We start from the raw sequence: 15,463 nt of genomic DNA, 5'->3' as shown, positions 1-15,463 counted from the left end.
TGGTGCAGTGGTGGTGTCCCTGCCCCAGGACTAGAGAGGCCTAGGTTCAAGTCCCAACTGTTCCAGAGGTATATGATAACCTCACAGAACAGGTTGATTCGAAAAATAAGTGAATAAAATTACAAAAAGAACAAGAGTGTGCCTGTTCACTCTGAGAGCTGGCTCTGCAGGACCTGGATCTGTGTCAAGGGCTCTCCAAATGTAAATAAAAGTTGGCACTGTGACAGAACGCTGGCTTCTGTGGAGTTATTTCACAGACATTTATAGTAGTTAAATTAACTAAGATATAATTGAATGGCCATTAAGAGGGCTGCATTTAGAATTGTTGTTCTCTCCACTGAAATCCAATGAAAGTGCACATTTCAAAACCATAGGAGTGATTTCAGAAAAGGAAGAAAACTAAGAAGCTGTTTTCTCTTACATTTACCTAAGCAAACTATAGCAGATAGTTGGCATTAATTTATTTGTTCATGGGATATGACTGTTGCTGGCTGAGCCTGTATTTATTGTCCATCACTAATTGCTTTTGAGCAGGTGGTAGTGACCTGCATCTTAAACAACTGTAGCCATGGCAATTTAATTACAAAACCATTCTTGTAAAAATGTAGGATTGCAAAATGCTCTTAAAGTGTTTTTTTTTCCCAGCTTTAGTTTTAAAATAAACTTTCTAGTAAAATTATATAGGGCTATATAGTGCCAATATCAAGGTGACGATTAGCGTTTTGTGCAATGGGACATGTGCCAAGAATTTGAATAGTGGTGTAAAGTTAGTGAAGGGAACCTCAGCAGGGCTTTGTAGTTTGCAGATATGCATTCTTATCCTGCAAGGCTTTGTGTCAAGACTTTTGATTTGTAAGAATTACCCTTCAAAATCAATGTAACATTTGCAAAATACATTGATTTATTATACAATTTATAGATACATAAAACCTCCCAGACTTATTTTAAAACATTGATACAATTCTCTTTTGTGCTTTATTCACAAGGCTCAAGCCAAATTTTAATTTTCTGGAGGACTACTGATTAATGACAGTGCTATATTTTCAGGTCATTTGGGAATGTAAGGAAACTTCGTTTAACGTGATGCCAAAAGTGTTGTTAATGGCAGCAACATTTTCCTTTGGTCTTGCCATCTTTGCCAAAACATAGGGTGATGTCAGACTATCATTTTTAGGCATAGATTGATACAATATGACAGTTCTAAAAAGCTGAGAGTCTTGAATGGGGTTTATTCTGTATACATTTTTTTCATAGTCGTTCTCTGGTATTCTTTAGGATTCAGCAGATTACAATGGTAGTGTAAAAGCACACTGATATTGATGATGTCACATATTTACTTTGTATCATAATATATATGGATCAATATGCAGTCTTTTTTTTCATCAGATTTGGTTCTGATGTTTAATCATGTTTTACCATGTGGTTCTTCTGCAAAATTCACGTTGTTTTGGAAACTGTAACTGAATAAATTCAAATTAAAAAGATGCATTATATTTAAATCATTTTGTCAACTGTAGATAATGTAATAAATTATTAAAGCTGGTGGATTTAAATCATCATGTTTGTGGTTTTTATATACTAGAAAATGTAACATATTATTAAGACTGGGTTCTTGATGGGACAGGTGTCTTGAAGTTTATTAACAGCACCACACAGCTACAATATCACACTGACACACAAATTCTCTGTTCTGTGTTTACTGATGTTTGTGTACATTACACACGTAGATGACTGACTGAATACACTACACTAACTCCATCACACAGAGAGAGTGACTAAAGGTGACATGGGCACCTTTATATCAGACATTACATGTCATGATGGCACATAACTTTTTTGAAAGTTCCAGGACTGTCTGGTCTGGAAAATATGCCATTTTACAACAGCAATAAACCTTCTAATTTTATTGTTAAACTAACTTTGTAACTTAATCTGTCATACATTTGTTGTTGGTTTTGCAGTTAATTCAACTTTGGGGCACATTGTTCAGATGACCTACAAGCTAAGAGTAGATGTTGTTTTTTGTAACATAACTTCTGAACCTGTTAAATGTGAGCTGCCTCAAAGCTTAAGGTGAGGCTACTGTTCAGTGAGTGTTCCCAAACACAAGAACAAAACAGCAATAATGACAAATGTGTGCATATATAGTACCATGAAGATGGGAAAAAAAGCCAGAATTTCATAAAGTAGTAAGAAGGCCAGCATGAAGAAATATAGCTTTGACAGAGCACTTAACTCTGGAATTTGCTGACTGAAGGAACTTAAGTGTTTTAGAGGTTGATCTCTTTCTAAAATGTCAGGTTTTGCATTTAACATTAACTTTGACCATAAATTGTTGGGCAGAATTTTGTGCCCTCTCTCATGTTGTTGACATTACGATTGATTGATTAATTTATTGACATGTATACCGAAATACATTGACAAGAGACAGTAGGAACTGCAGATGCTGGAGAATCTGAGATAACACGGTGTGGAGCTAGATGAACACAGCAGGCCAAGCAGCTTCAGAGGAGCAGGAAAGCTGATGCTTCAGGCTTAGTCCCTTTTCAGAAATGGGGGAGGGAATGGGATTCTGAAATAAATAGGGAGAGAGGGAGAGGTGGATAGAAGATGGATAAAGGAGAAGATAGGTGGAGAGGAGACAGACCGGTCAGAGAGCTTTCTTTATGAGTGGCACAGGCAGATCACAGCTAGCAAAAGATGTACAGATCCAAAAGAAAGACTTAGAGGTATACAGATTACATTGCAGGTTACATTATTTGAGGCTTCAGGCCATTCAACAGTCTGATAATGGCCAGAAAGAAGCTGTCCCTGAATTTGCTCATGCATGTGTTCAGGTTTCTATATCTCCTGACAGAAGAAGTTGTAGGAGATCATTACCAGGATATGATGCGCCTTTGATGATGTTGGCTGCCTTTACACTGCAGTGAGCAGTGTAAATAGAGTCCATGGATGGAAGTTTGGCTTCTGTGATGGTCCGGGCTGTGCACACCACCTTCTGTAGTTTCTTAGATCCCTGGGCAGAGCAGTTTCCATACCAGGTCGTAATGCACCTGGAAAATATCCCTTTAATGGTGCATTTGTAGAAGTTGGTGAGAGTCCTTATGGACATGCCAAATTTCCTGAGCTACGTGAGGAAGCTGAGGCGTTGTTGTGTCTTCTTGATTTCATATCTATATGCAAAGTCCAGGACAGGCCATCAGTTATTGCCACTGGAAGGAACTTGATGCTCTTCATTCAGTCAACCTCTGTTACATTGATGTCGATGGAGACATGTTCTCCTCCTTCTTTTCTGAAGTCAATCAGTTCTTTAGTTTTGCCGACATTGAGAGACAGATTGTTTTCATTGCACCATGTCACCAAGCCCTCTATCTCCCTTTTGTAGTTACTCTTGTCATTGTTAAATATCCATCCCAAATAGTGGTGTAATCAGCGAACTTGTAGATGGTGTCGGAAATCAGCATTCAGAATTTGGCAACACAGTCATAGGTGTACGAGGAGTACAGTAGGAGGCTGAGGATGTATTCTTGGGGGGGGTCCAGTGTTGAGTGTTATTGTGGAGGAGATGCAGTTACCTATCCTCACTGATTGTGGCCTATGGCTCAGAAAGCTGAGGACCCAGTTGCAGAGGGCAGAGACGAGACCAATGTCGTGCAGTTTTGAGATCACTCTGGAAGAGATAATGGCATTGAAGGTGGAGCTATAGTCAATGAACAGGAGTCTGATGTAGGAGTTCTTGTTGTCCAGACATTCCAGGGATGAGTGCAGGGCTGGGGATATGGTATCCTCTGTGGACCTGTCATGTTGGTAGGCAAATTGAAGGGGATTGAGGCATATCGGGAGATTGGAGCTGATGTGGGCCATGACCAGCCTCTCAAAGTACCTCATGACTATTAAAGCCAGAGCTATTGGGCCGTAGTCAATAAAGCACACTTGGTATGGGGATGATGAAGGGTACTAAATTAAGTTGGAAGATGGCTTGCTTGAAGCCCACCAGCTTCTTGCCTCCACAAGAGGAAGGTTGGGGCAGCAATGCCTACGGTTGGACTTCCTTCACTCCACAGCCACTAAAGTGGCCAATTAATGAACACAGAAGGGCTTCATCCCACTGTGACTGTTATTAATTCAAAGGCAAATGGCATGTTGACATGCCAGTATATGCAACAGGTAAATCAATGAATCAAAGAATTATTGTGGTGCAGAAGGTGGCTACTCAGTCCATCATAAGACTCAGTCCATCCAACATCAGGTGCAGGTACCCACTGAGAAGCCCGTCCCTACATTTAGCACTTGTTTACATCCGTCACTTAGCAACCCACACCCTGTGAAACCTATGACCATCCTGATGCCGGCGGGTCCACCAGCAACCATAAGATTCCTAGTAGCACTGCTGAGCAAAGAGAGGTTTGGCTGAAAGGCAGGACCTCTGCCCCTAGGGTCCTGGCTCTGGTGAATGGCTCACCACTGGCTTCACCACTACCTGATTTGATTATGGTTCAAAATGAGGCAACATAGGTCTCTCACTGGTTGGCTAACCAGTGGGCAAGACCCCTAATGCCTTAACAGGTTGTGCCCCATGTTTCTGTCATAGATTAATGGTAAACAAGCTATCTGCTAGAAACAGCTGCGCAGTGACTGCTTGTTACTGGTTACCTGGTCAACAGAGGCTTACCTGCTAGTATAAAAACAAGAGGTCTTGCTAATGCATGAAATAAGCAGCACAGAGGTCTGCTCAAAGGAGTGCATCATAGACAGAGTATTTAATTTGAGATGTTGGTGATCAATGGAATTGTAAAACGTGGTCTTTCTCAAGACAAGGAGCGAACTGAGGACATGAGCAGAGCATAGCAGGATCTGACAGCTAATGTCTAGAGGCATTAATTAGGTGAAAGTGAAATGATTCAATGGTGTGCTTTATCTGTTTTTCTTTAAACATAGGGAGGAATTTGAAGTAGAACTGGGGTTATGTAAACTGTATTCAATTTTTAGATTAACTAGTTGAACTACTTAATATACCTAGAAATGATCATTGAGCAATTTTTCAAAATGTGACATCCTAATTATCTGAGTAAAGTGCCAAAGAAATGGTTAGCAGGTGATGTGTTGCAGCTGTCATCTCTGCAGTAAGTGCCTAAAGCTCGTGGAATCCTGCCTGAGAGTTGTTCAGATGAACTCTGAGAGTTAGACATTGTAGTCCATCAGGGAGGGAGAAAATTATCTGGACATTTTGTTCCATAGGCTGTCACAGCTCTCAAGTTAAATGGTTCAGGATCAAGGGCAGAAGGGTGACCATGACTAAGAGAGGCATAAGTACCCTATCCAGGGTACAGAGAGTCAGGGGGATAGCTATTCTTCTCTGAAGTCAAGAGCATGAATACTAAGATTGTGTTGCCTGCCATTCACACATTTAAGGACATCTCAGATTTGAACCTAAACTTGGAATGGGTGGGAGAAGAATCCAATTATTGTGATCTAGTTTAGTATCAACAGATTTGATATGGCTAAGAAATATTAAGGGGTATAAGCAGCTGGGGACTAAATTGAGAGCCGCAGAGACATAGAGATGTGCAGACCTTTTGGTCCAATTCATCCATGCTGACCAGATATCCTAAATTAGTCTAGTCCCATTTTCCAACATTTGGCCCATTTGGCTGAATCTTTTTCCTATTCATGTACCCATCCAAATGCCTTTTAAATGTTGTAACTGAACCAGCCTCTATTACTTTCTCTGGTGTCTTATTCCATACACACACCATTCTCTATGTGAAAAAGTTGCCCTTTGGGTCCTTTTTTAAAATCTTTCTCCTCTCACCTTAAACTTATGTCCTGTAGTTTTGGACTTCCCTAGCTGGTAAAAAGACCTTAGCTATTCATCCTATCAATGCCCCTCGTGATTTTAAAAACCTCTATAAGGTCACCCCTCAGCCTCTGACACTCCAAGGAAAGTAGATCCAGCTTATTCAGTTTTTCCTAACAGATCAAATTCTCCAGTACCAGCAACACCCTTGTAAATATTTTCTGAACCTTTTCAAGTTTCACAACATCTTTCCTGTAACAGAGAGACCAAAATTTAATGCAGTGTTCCAAACGTGGCCTAACCAATTTACTGTACAGCCGCAACATGACCTCCCAACTCCTATACTCAATTCACAGACCAATAAAGGCAAGCGTACCAAACACCTTCTTCACTATCCTGTTTACCTGTGTACCTGTGACTCCACTTTCATGGAACTGTGAACCTGCACTCCAAGGTCTCTTTGTTCAGCAACACTCCCCCAACCTTACCATTAAGTGTATAAGTCCTGCCCTGATTTGCCTTTCCAAAATGCAACACCTTGCATTTATTTTAAAAATGACGGAAATGCATTTTAATCTTTGGATGGCCATCTGGGCCAGGAGCCAAATGCAATAAGGTAAGTAAGATCAAAAAGAGCTGGTATGAGAGAAATAGAATTCAATTAATGGGACACTGGCATAAGTACTGGGGAAAGAGGGAGCTGTTGCAGAGGGTCAAATTTCATTTGAACTAAGTCAGGGAGTGTGCCTTGGAGAATCAAAGACCTAGGGGTATGGAGAGGGCGTTAAGCAACATAATGGTGGAGTGCGGATTCGGGTGAGGGAAAATGTAGAAAATTGTAGAGAAAAAGGAAAAGTAATAGTGCAACATACTACAGCAGTTAATAGGTAAAGGTAAAGTTGCCTTAGGGCCAGACCATAGCTGCTGTATCGTTAGAGAGATATGGCAGGTGGTGGTTTAATCTGAGGGTCACTAAAACTCAGGCAGGTGAAAGATTGAGGAGGAGAGTCTTTCATGATAACCTGAGCCAAGGTAGGAATCAAAACCATGCTATTGACATCACTCAGCATCATAAACTAGTCATCCATTCAACTGAGCTAGTCTAAGAAGTTTGGAAAAAGTGTTCATAACATGATGGATTGTTCACCCTGAAAATTCTGAGTTTGAAATGAATTACAATGAATTAGAAAATGTAATTACAAAGGTAATAAGATAGAGGTAATTAAATTAGATTGTGAAATTACTTTTGAAGTTAAGACAGTATCAGTAACAGATAATAGTGATATTATTGCTGGACACTTAATCCAGAGACCCAGATAACATTCTGGGGACCTGGGTTCAAATCCCACAACAGCAGATGGTGGAATTGGAAATCAATAAACTAGCTTGAATTAAAAATCTAATGATGACCATGAATCCCTTGTTGATTGTACGGAAAAAATGCATCTGGTTCACTGATGTCCTTTAGGGAAGGAAACTTCCATCCTTACCTGTGGTTCCAGACCCATGGTAATGCAATTGACTCTGAACTGCCCTCTGGGCAATTAGGGATGAGCAATAAATGCTGCCCAGTCAGTGATACCTTCATCCCTTGAATGAATAATTTTCTCCGTTAAGAAAGAAAGACTCTGTGAGAAGAGTGAAACATCAACATACAACCAAGGACATTGTATCGAGTTGGAAAAAAAATTAAACGATGCTATGAACATTTGTGATAATCCAGAAGGTTGTGAACATTTTGGAAAGTGACAAATTATGATAAAGTGGAGAAATTAGAATATGAGTATAAACTGGCATGTAATATAAAATAAAAGACAGTAAGAGTTGCTTAAAATAAACCTTGGAAGATTATAAAGGAAAATTAATAATCCAGAACAAGGAAATGGTAAGGACTGTGACTAAGTATTTTGTATTTGCTTTACAATAGAAGTCACTAAAAGTGAGTTCAAGAACAATGGAGAATCAACTGACAAAAGAGAGGGTAGAATTTAAAACAATCAATACTACTAGAGGAAAAGAACAAGGAAAATTATTGGGACTAAAGATTGCCAATTTTCCAGAGCTGGAATCCCAGACCTACATTCACTTGTACGGGCAAATATCCTCTCAACATTTCACCATCAAGACTACCCCTCAAAATCATATGTTTTATGAAAATATGGTGTAATTTTCTAAACCCCGATGAATAAATTGAGATTGACAAATATCCAAAGTATTAAGGGGTGTGGGCAAAGTCAGGTGCAGTATACATCTTTGGTCAGCCATGGTCTCATTGAATATTGAAAAGACTTGTTGGGTCAAGTGGCTTATACCTGTTTCTATTTTCTTATCAATTTTGATATCAATGTCTGAAATTCCATTTTGCACTGCTACATCGGTCAGCGTCTCCACGAAAATAGCAGATGGAATAATTTTGACGAACGTGTTAAATATTCATACACGATTATTTCATGCCATGATTTCTGGCCTGTGTCATAATAATAATGACTTCACCGGGATAGCTGCAAATTCAAAAAAAGTGTAGATGTGTATCTACTATGTAGAGTTAGTCTGTGAGACCAATCTTGTTTCATCCATTCCGTTGGAATCAAAGAATGCCCTGTGGTAAGACTCATTGTTACTGCAAGATGTTCAGTCTCCACACTGTAGCAGAGTGACAAAGTCAGTTATTAGTATGACTGGTACATTTCATTGTCCAGTGGCATCAAACTTCAAATCATCGGCTGCTAGCTTCTGAAGCAAGTATCTTGTCTATGACACTTTTTGGTTCCTATATGTGTGAATCACCTCTTGTAATTATTACATTAATAAATCATATAAGGAATAAGGGCAAGTAAATTTAGAAAACTGCTAACATTGGTTGAAAGAGATTGAAATGTTTTTGAGAAGGAACACGTCATATCCAGTAGAGTAATGAGTCATGTACAAACAGACAGTGAGTTAGGAGAGCATTCTAAAATCAAACTGACAACATTAATTGTGAAACGGATGAGATGTACATTAAGATGAAATGCAGAAAACTGATTATACTAAAGAGCCACATGATAAATGGGAAACTGATAAAGAAAGTAAGATAAAATGTTCCTCAGGAGGCATGAATGAATTTAATCCAATGATTTAAATTCCTAATTATTGTGCCACATAAGTGCAGGCAATAATCATCTCCAAAAAAAGAATCTGACTACATCCTCTTGATGTTCAATAGTATTAACATTTCTGTAAACCCCGTTATCCACATGATTGGGTTTGCCGTTGATCTGAAACTAAACGGAAACAGTCGAGAGTGTGATGGAATACACTCCACTTGCCTGGATGTGTGCAACTCCGATAAAACTCAAAAAACTTGACACCACTCAGAACAAAGCAGTCTACTTAATTGACACCCCCATCACAACTTTCAACATTCACTATATCCATTGCCGAGCATTCTGGCAGCGCTGTTTACCAACTATAAGATGACCTGCAGCAATTTGCACATGTTGTATTGACAGCAAGTTTGTTGCAGCTTACAGTCAGACAGTCAAGCCAAATCCCAACCTCATTATTTGCAGCACAGTAAAATCAAAATCTTCAAAGACCCTCAAAATCGATGTCAATGACTCCAAATACACTTTTCAAATAATAATCCTGCACTCTGCGAATAATCAATTCCAGATACTGGTTTGTATCCTAAACAAAAACCTAGAAATTTATTAACACTATTGTAACTTCAATGGAACAAAATTAAACAACAGAGTAATTGAATTAATATATGCTTTAAACCCCAAAACATTTGCTTTCAGCCCCATTCACACAGAAAGACAGACAGACAAACAAACACACACATTAAGGGAAAAATGAAAAAAAAATGAAACTAGTCAGATTTACTGAAGTAATTTTCATAATGTATTGTTCCATAGGCATAGCTGATGGTTTCATGGTTGATTTTCTGAAGATGTTGCTCACGTTTACAATTCACCCAGAGAGAGGCAGCAATCCTTGTAACTTAGTTTTCTATTCTCTGAGTTTCCAATAGATGGTTATGAGAGGTCAACAGCCAGATTCTTTTTTCAGAAAACACAGGCCAAACCCCGATTCAAACTTCAGTGCCTCCCTGACAGTCTCCATGAGGTCACAATTGCAATTCAACATCAACCATCTGCTTCAGCATTAAATCTTTTCCAGACTTGATAGAATCAATTCCCTGGTACTCAATAATGGCCAACTTCTGCTTTCTGCTTAAACATAGTTCTCTTTCATGGTGGCAAAGCATCTGAAGAACCTTTTGATCAGGAACCAACCTGAAATTAATTTCCAGGGCTGGCTTCATGAATAAAAGCTTATTGGCCTGTTTTCCCTTTAGCACAAGCTATTGCTCACAGGAAAAAAATCACCGTTAGTTCACAGCTCCAAATCAAATATGATACAAAACTACAATTAACATAATTATCAAATCAGCAAGGGTTCCAAACACCTTCAAAACCACAACCTCTTACCTCTTAGTATGATAAAAGCAGCAGCTAGGCCACCATTTGGAAAGTCCTCTCTAAGTCAAACCTCATCCTTATAGAGTCATTGAGTCATACAGCACAAAAAACAGACTCTTCAGTCCAACTCATCTGCAGCAAGCAGACATCCCATTTGGAACTATATTGCTGTTTCTTCAGCATTGTTGGGTTAAAATCTTAGAATTAATTCTTAACAGCACTGTACTGTGCATTCACCTCAAGGATTGCAGCAATTCAGGTAAACAGCATAGCATCATTTTCTCAAGGACAGTTAAGGATGGGCATAAATGCTGGCCGAGACAGTGATACCGCCATCCTAAGAACAAACGAAAAAGTCCAATGAGAGTTCCCAGCATCTGGAATTTCATATAAAGCTTAGTTGTGGGAGGATTATGCCTTGTTTGATTGAAATTCCTGACCTGGGCTCTTAAGCCAGGTAGGACTGCTTTCAGTAAACAGTGGTTGCCATCATTAATGACACTGTCAGGTCTACAGTGTTCCTGGCCATCTCATCAGTTGATAGCTGTCTAAAGCAGGGCTTTTTTTCAAATATAGGAGCAGAAGTTTCATATTGACGCTTAAGTAATGTTAAATTGCTGTAGGGTAGCCATTGGTATTCTGACAAGCAACCCCCAGAGATATTCACAGGAGGGCAGAAAAGTATGAAGAGCACAGCACCTCATAACATTCAGCATTATGTAAAGGGAACTCTGTCCTTCTCTCTACTGGATTTCTCAAAACAATGGACTTCAGTAAGGCATTTGATAAGGTTCCCCATGGTAGGCTCATTCAGAAGGTCAGGAGGAATGGGATACAGGGGAACTTAGCTGCTTGGATACAGAACTGGCTGGCCAACAGAAGACAGCGAGTGGTTGTAGAAGGAAAATATTCTGCCTGGAAGTCAGTGGTGAGTGGAGTTCCACAGGGCTCTGTCCTTGGGCCTCTACTGTTTGTAATTTTTATTAATGACTTGGACGAGGGGATTGAAGGATGGGTCAGCAAGTTTGCAGACGACACAAAGGTCGGAGGTGTCGTTGACAGTGTAGAGGGCTGTTGTAGGCTGCAGCGGGACATTGACAGGATGCAGAGATGGGCTGAGAGGTGGCAGATGGAGTTCAACCTGAATAAATGCGAGGTGATGCATTTTGGAAGGTCGAATTTGAAAGCTGAGTACAGGATTAAGGATAGGATTCTTGGCAGCGTGGAGGAACAGAGGGATCTTGGTGTGCAGATACATAGATCCCTTAAAATGGCCACCCAAGTGGACAGGGTTGTTAAGAAAGCATATGGTGTTTTGGCTTTCATTAACAGGGGGATTGAGTTTAAGAGTCGTGAGATCTTGTTGCAGCTCTATAAAACTTTGGTTAGACCGCACTTGGAATACTGCGTCCAGTTCTGGGCGCCCTATTATAGGAAAGATGTGGATGCTTTGGAGAGGGTTCAGAGGAGGTTTACCAGGATGCTGCCTGGACTGGAGGGCTTATCTTATGAAGAGAGGTTGACTGAGCTCGGTCTCTTTTCATTGGAGAAAAGGAGGAGGAGAGGGGACCTAATTGAGGTATACAAGATAATGAGAGGCATAGATAGAGTTGATAGCCAGAGACTATTTCCCAGGGCAGAAATGGCTAGCACGAGGGGTCATAGTTTTAAGCTGGTTGGTGGAAAGTATAGAGGGGATGTCAGAGGCAGGTTCTTTACGCAGAGAGTTGTGAGAGCATGGAATGCGTGGCCAGCAGCAGTTGTGGAAGCAAGGTCATTGGGGTCATTTAAGAGACTGCTGGACATGTATATGGTCACAGAAATTTGAGGGTGCATACATGAGGATCAATGGTCGGCACAACATTGTGGGCTGAAGGGCCTGTTCTGTGCTGTACTGTTCTATGTTCTATGTTCTAATGTCCTTCCTCTAGCTCTACATTACAAATGTTAATTGGCTCCAATTCTTGTTATAAACTGATATTTCACAGAATAATCTTTCCTTTTTTTGGAGATTTATTGCCTTCATACAGCTTCTACAGTAGGCTGGGATGTAGACATCTAATCAGCAAGGACTCTTTTTGTGTTTAAGATCTTCCTGCTCCAACTTAGATCAATTTCTCAATCTTGCTACTGTTCTATCCTCTCAATAGGTTGCTGTATCAACTAATATTGTTATTATAATTATCATTATTTCCAGACTGTAATTTCCTGATTATTAATCAACCATAGCCTTGAAATTACATCACGGAGGACTCACATTTCAAGCCTTTATGTATTTTAAGTTATGCTAGGAAACAATTAATAAAAGTACTAAAAATTATGGAGTAAAGTGAATTATTTGCAGTTATAGGTTGCAAAACAACCATGATCTCAAGAATGGTGGACCAGGCTTGAGAGACTAGAAAACTTGTTCCTGTTCCTATGTTCTTATTAGTTCTGATATCAACATTTATAATTCCACTTGGTATTATTTTTGTGGAGGCACTATAAAAGTTAACATTTCCACAGTAATAGCAGACAGAATAATTTTAGATTAACCCATTAAGTATTTTTATGTAATCATCCCCATACAATGATTTCTTGGCCTGTGTCATTAATAGTAATGACTTCACTGTGAAAAGCTGAAACGTCGTAAAGAATGTCAACGCGTACTCACTATGTAAAGGTAGTCTGTATTACAAATCCTGTTGAATTCAGTTGGAACCAATTTTAGGTGAGATATAATGAGTGGTGATGCCCTCAACTTGGTGTGGTAAAATAATGGTGAGAAAGGTACTGAATATGGTGACAATGAAAAAAATCACATTCTCAACATTGAGAATAAGTTTCCTTATATTCTTCCTTAAGGTGTAAATAAAATCTTAATGATGAGTGGCAAATATCTTATTTCCTTTATTTGCAAGTCACTAAAACCCAAATCACCGTATTTTCACCCTGCTTCCAATTTTTCTTACTACGACTGAAAAGTTGGGCAGTGCAAAATCCCAACAGGTAAAGCAGAGGGCGTACCTGTTACCTCCTGCTCACAAATGCTTGTCCAAGCCGTCATGAAACTGTCTTTTTAAACATGCCTGCATGCTCCATTGCCACTATTCTCTTCAACTTTCATTCTCACAAATCAGCATCAGTGAAACACCAGTCTTACCACATCAGCTTGCTTGCTTTTGGACCAACTGAGACACTTCAGGTCTTCAACACCAAATTTGTTGCTTAGATGCATATTTCTGCCAGGTCAAACATGCATCTGCAGAGAATAATTTTAAGCTGATGCATGCAATTTTTGGCTTTGAGCTTGTTTTTTTAAACAATCCTGCACTTTATTACCCAGTTTACCAGCCTCTGTTTATTCACATTACTTTCTTTGCGTACACTCACTGACTGCAGTACTGACTGACAGGCTGCCAGACTCTGTGGCTGGCATTGCTTTCTTAGCACACAAGGTCTTTCATATTCAGTTAATGGCTGTCAGTCATTGTGCCTTGCATTGCTTTTTAACACAATGGAAGACACAAGCAGTTTGTGATAGTGGGGATCCCACTGAACAGCCAATGCATCAGTCAGATGGGGCGCACCAGACACTGAATGGCACCATGCTATGTCAATGCCAGATGTAGTGGAAGTGCAGTTTATATAGCAAAAATGCTGCATGGCCTTCAACCAAACGGCAATGTGTAACAGTCAAAGGGGAACGTTTCTTCATGGGTGAAGAGGAACCACAGCCAGCCAGGGGGCAGCACCATAGTCATTCAAAGGGTTGTTGTATTCCAGTTCAGGCCATGGTCAATCATGCACTTGGTCCTCTTACAGTCAGGGCATCAGTGTCCTTACAATCTAGGGGCTCAGCAACGGTTAGTCCTGCAGGTCAGATGCAGCACAGCATTTACAATTTGATCAATCAGTGTTCAGGTGATCCCACTTTCAAGTATCTGCACTTAACATGACCTATACAACTGTTAGGGAAATAAAAGCACTCAGTAAGGCAATGTACTAACGCCCCACGGCAGTAAGGCACCAGGTACGTCTTAAGTCATCCATTAGAATACAAAATCTAATCATTGTATAATGAAGTTCCTCATGGTAACCACCAGGATAACAGGGATCCAGAGCAATCTTCTTTTGACCCTCCCATTATCAGTAATCCTTCCGTTTTCAAAGTGCACTTAGACTGTTAAGTTGCCTTGAAATGCTTCAGCATCCTTTAGGTCTGCAAAGAATCTGCGAAAGGTAGCACTTTGTGCACCTTTTCAGTAGATCATGGCATTATGAGGGAGGGTGTAATGCTCGCTGCCCATTGTACATTTTCCAGGTTGCATATAACAGAAAATACTTTTGTTACACAAAATAACAAAAGCCAAACAAGTTTATGTACACATATAAGACTGTGAGAGATATCACAGCATTAACAGTAAAATATAATTTCGATTTGTTTTTCAACACCATTCTTTTAAAGATTTACAATTCCAGAAAATAAATCACTCCAATCTCAAGTATTTGGTTAGTTGACTCCTCAGAGTTTCTATTCCTTGACGACACGTACAGTTTTAATGTTCCAATCCCTATCCTTTGGCATAAACCTTTGTCAATTCTGGTGGCCTAAACTTTTCTAGTTGTAACAAATTGAATATTTCTATCCAAACTCTCCTGACTTGAAAGCTCCACAAACTAAAACCCTTCAGCTAGGGTGGCTGGTTCCTCTGAACTAGAAGTGCAATTCTTCTGTCCAGACAACCTGTTCTCCACCTGAACTGAACGCCTGATTTTTTTGAACTGAACTCAGAAGCAAAAACTTATGACTTCTGGCCTGCTGTAACTGAGCAGTATAGAGATCCCAGCCATTAACACCACAGCAGTTCTGCCAGGCACTTAACTGTTTTCTTGCAGTTAATACGCTTAAGTCAATTGTTTGAAAAGACTTTCTGACTCATTTAACAAAAACAAACCCTGACAGAAGTAACCCACTTCAATTTGCCTCTATTTTAAAATATAAATTCCAAAACAGAATTTTTTACTCACCCTGGGATGTGGGCATTGCGGGCTGGGCCAGTATTTATTTCCTGTCCTTAGTTTACCTTGCCAAGGTGGTGAGGAGCTGCCTTCTTGAATCACTGTAGCCCATGTGCTGTAGGTAGACCTACAATGCCATTAGGAAGGGAATTCCAGTACCATATTTGTTGTACACCTTCTAATGTATTATTATAAC

Source organism: Stegostoma tigrinum, chromosome 19 (genome assembly GCF_030684315.1).
Source record: "Stegostoma tigrinum isolate sSteTig4 chromosome 19, sSteTig4.hap1, whole genome shotgun sequence".
Taxonomy (NCBI): Eukaryota; Metazoa; Chordata; class Chondrichthyes; order Orectolobiformes; family Stegostomatidae; genus Stegostoma; species Stegostoma tigrinum.
Note: the sequence above shows the minus strand (reverse complement) of the source record.